We start from the raw sequence: 7819 nt of genomic DNA on the forward strand, positions 1-7819 counted from the left end.
GTCAGTTTGCCTTCTTCGTTAAAGCCTTGTAAAGTGATGTAGCCAACTTGGTCATCGTAATAACAAGCTTGAATCATGTTGGCCTCGAATGGTTGATTATCGGTTGGATGAACTATGACCGATTTATCGTCCTACAAAATAAAAACTTAGTATAGTGAAGAAGCGATACAACCAGTCTGGTGGATCCAGTCATGACCGAGCAATGCATTCTACTCAGTCTTGAAGTCAATTATAAAAAACGCAAGCATATGGTTTCGACCTGCGATGTTGACTTCCAAATAGAGTACTCTTTTAGTCTAGGATTTATCACCGATAAATTTGCTCATAGTTATGCCAGATGGAATAAGCTCATCTTTGGAATGATGCAAAGCTTTCATGATGGAAACGGGCATGATATTGATCGTTTCTCCATAGTCAATGAAAAATTTGGATATCGGATATCCCTCAATATGGGTCGTCACATACAATAGCTTTAAGTGGTGGAGGTTGATGGTCGAGGAACGGGGAAAGAGCTCAGCTAAAGCTGCTTTGAGTTTTTCTTTTTTGCCAATTGGTTTAGCCTATTTGGCAATCATGAACTCGACTAGCATTGTTTCTTCGGTAACCACATCACCATCCAAAAAGCTTGGTTAGGACGTGATTGGCTGGAATTCCGTAGATAAGACATGGACCGTGTTAATTTCTGTTTTTTTGAGGACTGAATGGCCCATTGGGTCACGATCCCTGTCTTCTGGATCTTCTAGCAAAGCATCTTGATCATTGGTCACCCTAACGACGTCGTTTTCTACCAAAGGCAAAAGGTGTGCACCTAGGGTACCTGGTGTGGCCATTTCATCTTCGGCTTCGGTAACTAGTTCTATTGTCACCAGAACTTGACCCTGTGTTTGCAAAACCTTATGAACCAGCTTCTGATACGCAACACGAGTATCTCATGTATCCAAGTAAGCGTCCAACCTGTTAACTCGCTCTTTCACGTTGGTTGTGAGGCCGAACAAGGATACGGCTGAAAAAAAAACCTCAAAATGATGCCACAAATATTACAGATCATTTAAAAAGAATGAAAGGTCTGCAGGATCTAGATCGGCATATGGGTCGACGTCGAAGCCGAGAACACTGACTTCGTGAATGTGTTGGAATTTGATCTTCATTCCTAAATCCAACCAATTCTAGATAATTAGTTCAACGTCAAGGCCGGTCAATGTTAAGTTGAAAGACTCTTGACATGCCTTTGGGAAGCCATACAGGTCGTTTGCCAAATTATTCTTATGAATGTCCCATATGTATTCTAGAGCATTGCTAAAAAATGGCGGATGACGATTCCATCTGACTTTAATCAATGGTTCTTGTGGTGGTAATGGAGGAAGTTTTCTTTCGGCTTCCTTCCTGAAATGCTCGATACGAGCTTTCATTTCTGTAGGTCGAATGAGAAGTTTGATTTGTTTCTCAGACTTTTTAATTTTAGTTTCAAAATCTCGATCAATTACCTTCTTCCCTTGCAACAACTCAGTCATAAATGTCGGAGGTTGTCGATTATCCTTATTTGTTGTCGTTTCTTTAAGCTGCCATTTCGTGACTGACATTTCTTGAGTTGTTCACTAGCTGGCCATGCATTCTATCCTATGCCGGCGACATTTGTAAGATTTAGATAGGGTAGTATACGCATTGGTAAGAAGATTATAACTGTGCCACCGGTGGTCACGTGGCTCAGGTGGTTTGAAAGTTAGTTGAGGTGTGGATGAACTTGAACTTCCAGAGTTATGTACATAGTAATCCTCATCATAAAATGACCTATCAAAATCGAGTCATCGTCTAACTGAAGGCTATCAGTAATTCTACTGTTGAGGGCCGAGTCTATAAAAGACCCTTGGCTGGTATTCTCCCGAGTCGAGCACTGGTTAAGATTTCGTCGAAATCTTAGATGGGGGTTTGGCCGAAGGTTTTTGTGGTTTTGACTTGGCTATGAAGACTTATAATTGGCACTTACTACACAAAACCATTGGGCTGTTAGACTGATCACAAACGAAGTCAGACACCGGCTCGGCATATACTAGATTTGAGAAGAAACTAAGGGGGTTATTCTCGGTTGAAAAATTAATTTTCAGGTGCTGCTAGGGATTCTGTTTTGGAACATGGTAGGCCGTGATGTACTCGGCTTTTCCTTTTATCTTATCCTTTGGTAAATAGGCATCCACCATGCTTATTGTTCCCGAAGGAAAAGGATCAGCATCGACCAACATCTGTGTCTTTTTTGGGAACTTCAGTTTGCTGTTATCGATTCAGCTTTGAATAGCATCACGAAATACGACGCAATTATTCATCGTGTGTTTTTATTAGTTGTGATACTTGTAGTATGTTTTTCCTTTTAAATCTCAAGATCTAGTTTGATAGCCATAACACCAAATTTACCTTTCTTTCCCTTGAAAGATGAAAATATTTCGTGAGCAATCAAAATATTTTCATGGATTGATCTTCTAGGAGCAAAGGCACCTTGATTCCTAGAAATACAATGAGTTAGTAATGGTTTAATCCAATTAACCATAATCTTAGTGACAATTTTATAAGTGACATTACATAAACTGATTGGCCTAAAATTGTAAACCACCTCAGGGTTATCCAATTTAAGAATAGGGGCAATATGCATATAGTTTATCAGCCTTAAACTAGAACATGTGCTGAAGAAATCTTTAACCATATTCATAATAGATTGTCCAATAAGATTCCCACAATTTTGATTGAAAACTGCATGTATACCATCGGGACCAGGAGCCTTAAGAGCACCAATACTTTTAACAGCTCTCAGGACTTCGTCATCAAGAATAGGTTGGTTTAAAGAGGAATTGTGAGCCTCATTTAAACAAAGATCAATTATATCCAAAAAATCATTGATATCTGAATTAGAAGTGGTGAGGGAAGCAGTGAAACGATGTTTAAAGTCTTCAACAAAAATATTCTCCAATCCTTGACCTTTCCTCCACCAATTACCATGGTGGTCCTTAATTCTGAAAATCTCATTCTTTTTCTTTCGAATAATAGTCACAATTTGGAAATACCTAGTATTTTTATCTCTAAATTGGAGCCAGTTACTCTAGCTTTCTGAGCCCAAAAAGTTTCATCATTTCTGAGGACTAGATAAAGTTGCCTTTTGATATCACACTCCTTATTTAACAAAAAGCTAGAAATAGGCATGCTCATGCTATCTTGTTGAATTTTATTTAATTCGGTCATGAGAGCCCTTTTCTTGTCAAAAATGTTGCCAAAGGTATCCTTGTTCCATTTATGGACAATAAATTAGATTCTTCCTAAGTAACCCCTAAATTTATCACAAGAGTTGCCAAGCATGTCATCATTCCAAACTTTACTCACAATATTCCTGAAATCGGGATGAGTTAACCACATAGGCTCAAATTTAAAATTATTAATACCTACACCATTAGTGTTATACATAGTATTAGTATCTAATAATATGGGGTAATTATGAAGATAGGCCTTGGGGTGCAAGTTAACCCAATTCGAGTTAGCAATGGCCTTGTCTAATCTTTCATAAATAATAGTGTTATCTTTATGCCTATTACACTAAGTGAACAACACACCTGAAGCGGGGATTGAAATTAAATTTCCTTTACTTAAGAACCTATTAAACTCTAACATGTGAGTAGGGATAGTCCTATTGCCACCAACCTTCGCCGCAAGATTAATGATATTGTTAAAATCTCCAAGTAGAAGCCAAGGATTAATATCATAGTTAGCAATCACTAGATTAAGAATATCGCTCCACAATTAAGGTTGTAAGTGTTTTTGTGGATAAGCATAAACAAAGGTACATAAGAAGTTAGTGTTGAATTGTCTATCTAAAATATCATAATGGACAAAACGAGAATTATGTGCAATCAAATTCAGGTTAATATTACGATCATTCCAACAGAGGCAGAACCCCCAACCCTACCATCCCCACTAACAAAGAAAATATTAAAGAACCTCTTAGACAATAACGCACCAAGCCTTCTATCAAGGCTAGCTCTAGGTTCAACAATGCAAAAAACATCTAAGTAATAGAGACAACAAAGAAAATTAAACTACGAGGCAAAATCAAGCCTGCCTCAACCCTTGCGGTTCCACAACAACGACTTCATCAATCAACATCTTCTAAATTGTAGCTTGGACCCTCTCCACCTTTACCTTCACTTCTAACCCTCTTCATGTTACCTCCAACTTGAATCTGCTCAAAGTTGTCATCCTTAGTTTCCATAAACACCTCATCCGTGTCCAGATCAATAACTCCTTAACTCCATTTCCTTTATTCTCATTGTTCGTAACCTTCTCAAACACCTCACACCTTTCTCTAGCAACTCTAAAACTGGATCCCATATCCGCATGATGACCCCACCTAGAAACTAGGGCGGCCTTTGACACCCAAGTTCTAGTACCGCGAACCACATTTTCATAGCTTCTGCAATCCCTACACCCAGAGTTCTTGCCTCTGCTAGCATTTTTGCTCCTTCTAACTAGGACAGTGTTTCATCCCTTCTCATTCTCAATTTTCTTCTGGACCATCTCACCCTTCACCAGTCTTTCACCCTTGGCAAAACCCATCTCATCAACAAGGGTAGGCTAGGGAAATAATAACATCACCCCCTCATGAAGCTCACTCTTTGTTTCGTCGTTCACTGGAAGTCTGCAAGGCACACCAAATGTTCATCCTCAAATATTTTGTCCACAAGAAGACACCCATTTTTGTCAAAATCATCATGGCATGAATGCTTAGCACTTATTTTCCTCCCACAATAAAAACAAACTTCAAACAGCTTTTTATAGCTCAGCAAAAGGGCATTCTTCATCATCATTCACCACTACCATTCTCTTCAGGGGTAATCTCAGGTCAACTTCCAGCAAAGCTCTAACAAACAAGACATTAAGCCCCAAGAGAGTAGTTTCATCTGCAGAATAAAGTTACCCACAGGTTGAGATAATAACCTCTAAAATCTCAGCATCCCGATATTGGATTGGGACTCTAGGAATTCTAATCATACCTTTAAATTAGAGATGAAGTCAGTGTCTTTGAAATGAACATTCCACCATTCCATATGGAAAATTTGACCCCACACATACCAAGGCTTATTATCTAATGCAAACTCCGACTCTTCTTCATTAGTAAACTCAATGGCATACCACATATTCCTAAAGTGGTCCAAGTAGAAAGGATTCTTAACTTTAGAACCCCAAGTTAACCCCAGCTTCCATTTGATTGTCCTAGCATCCAATTGATTTCCCATTGACTTACCCATGATCACCCTACTCTCTATGTACCTAACATTTAGATTTGAACAAAGGATAGTCGACACTCTAGTAACGCCATTCTCTATGGTGAAAGTGCCACGTGCACCCTCAACCACAACAGGGGGTGACCAAATAGTGGATTGGCAAATTTGTTGGCCCAAACAAGGATTCTATGACTAGTAGGAATTCTAGCATGTCTGGAAAAGGAAGCCTTAAGTTGGGAAATGATAGTCATGGTTAAGGTACACAAGCTCTGGAGGGTAATACTAAGCCTAACCAACCCACTCCTATAAATACTAACGGTCGAGCTTCTGAAAATGTTCCTAGAAGATGAATAGGGCAATCACATAAGCTCAAGGGACACACACAAGCTCTTAGCAATAATTAACACCCTATTGGTCCTAAAACTAGCCCAAATAGTGGAGACGACATGCAAGAACTCGAAAAAAAAAATAATGGGAACCAATACACCCCAAACCAATAGCTAAGATTTAAGCAATCATAATTAAGCCTAGAGATTAAAATCACCATCAAATCAAATGGGCTGTTTAGCTTCCTGCAAGTGTTATAATTATCTTTGCCCAAAAAAACCAATGATAATCAAACCATACCTTGCACGCTCCGATTAGTAGGTTATCAATTATACGGCAGCATATGATAGCTCGCATCACCACCTAACTCACCCACCTTGGGTAAATCCCCAACCTTTTGAACTTCTCATTGAGCATACATTCACCACGCACACCTTCTTTAGCATAATGATTATAATTACTTCCCTGAGACAACGATTCATCTAAACAAGCAAGCTCAACAGCTTTATTGGAATGACTAAACCTCAACTTCTCTTGGAAACCTGCCTTATTTGAAATTCCCTTGCCTTTCTTATCCAACTAGTTAACCAATAGATTACAACCCAGCTGAAATTTGCAGAAACCGATTAGTCAAGTGGATTAATTGCACCGGGATGAGCCCTAACCCTAATCCTAGAAATTTCCCCATTTTTCCCCTCTCGACTCTCATCCTTCTTTGCACAAGTTTGAGGGATTGTTTAGAGTTCAATTTTTGTCAATAATACTATATTTAACCTATTTTTTTATCATTTTAATATAAATAATATCGTTTGTTAAAAAAAAATATTACGTCTGAAAACTGGATTTACGCAATAAGCGAGTGCAGTGACCACGAAAATGACGGTCCACTGGTTCGAGAAGATGACCTCATCTTCAAAGTGAGGTCCACTACACGTCGTTCACTTGAAAAGAAAAATAATAACGTCCCAATTTAACTTTTTTTTATGCAATTGGAGTTTAACTTTTTTTTCATTTGATTGTTGTCTGTAACAGTTCGTAACGGCGCATCACCTCCTCCTGTCCAATCCATGTGCTGTGATCGTGGAGAGAGACTTTTGTCTTTTTTTTTTTTTTTTTTGAGAGATTCACTGTTTTCGTGGGTTTTTTTTTTTAATTTATTTCAGAAACCGGAATTTTGGAGCAAAAGTTAAGAGTAAACCGAAAGCCCACGAAGCGCTAGCAATTAGTATACAGTAAAATAGATAAGGAACTTTTTATGATCTCATATTACTAGCACCAAACGTCATATAAATTATTATAATAACGATGACTTCATTCCACTATGTCTTCCTCAAAATTGTGAAGTAATTTAAGGTTCTGGACAACAAATATAAAGTCATATATAAAACCCTCTTCCGCGTAACTTTGTATTAGTGAAAAGTAAATGCCACAATTGCATACACTCATTACTGAAGAAGCTATCGTGGTTAGTCATTCAATATTACGATTTGGTGATATTTTTTTTACTTGTAAGTGAGAGGTTTTAAGTTCAAATCTCGTAGATGAAGAATTTAATATCAAATTAAACTGCCAATTATATGGCTTAGCCGTACTTCTTATTTTTTTAGTGTAAAATATATCGGTGTACTCATAAGTCTCTATCGTGACTGTGAAGAGGAAGCAATAGTGAGAAGCTTGAGTTCCACCAGATGTTCGACACATGCACTCATTTTATAGCTGTGATTCGCACTAGCTTACGTTGTAATAGTTGCACACCATGCATCTATATCTCCCTCGTACTTTTTTTCTCTTTAAGCAATTTTTCAATTTTGGAAGGGAAGCATTGTACTTGATCCCACGACATTACATATTTGTTGGAGTGTGAGTAATATGCTGCAGTACGATTTGATGGAGTATGGGACTGAGATAAGTTAAATTAAACTTGTGTAAAGAAAAAAAATACACACACACACACACACACACATATATATATATATATATATATAATAAGATATTATATGTCTACAATAGCATAAGATATATATTATTTGCTAAAAAAAACATTATATATGAATTTGCAACTGGTAGATTGATTTTGTGGTTAGGGTCTAACTCTGCACCCGGAGTTCACCGTCTCCCTCTCCCTATAATTGTATTTAGTATAGTAATATCACTTCAACTCACCAAAGATTGTTATCCAAATAAAAGAAATTAATTATTAGATTTGGCGGTTTTGCATTTTAATTATTTATTAT

The sequence above is a fragment of the Malus sylvestris genome, chromosome 2, assembly GCF_916048215.2.
Source record: "Malus sylvestris chromosome 2, drMalSylv7.2, whole genome shotgun sequence".
In the NCBI taxonomy this organism is placed as follows: domain Eukaryota; kingdom Viridiplantae; phylum Streptophyta; class Magnoliopsida; order Rosales; family Rosaceae; genus Malus; species Malus sylvestris.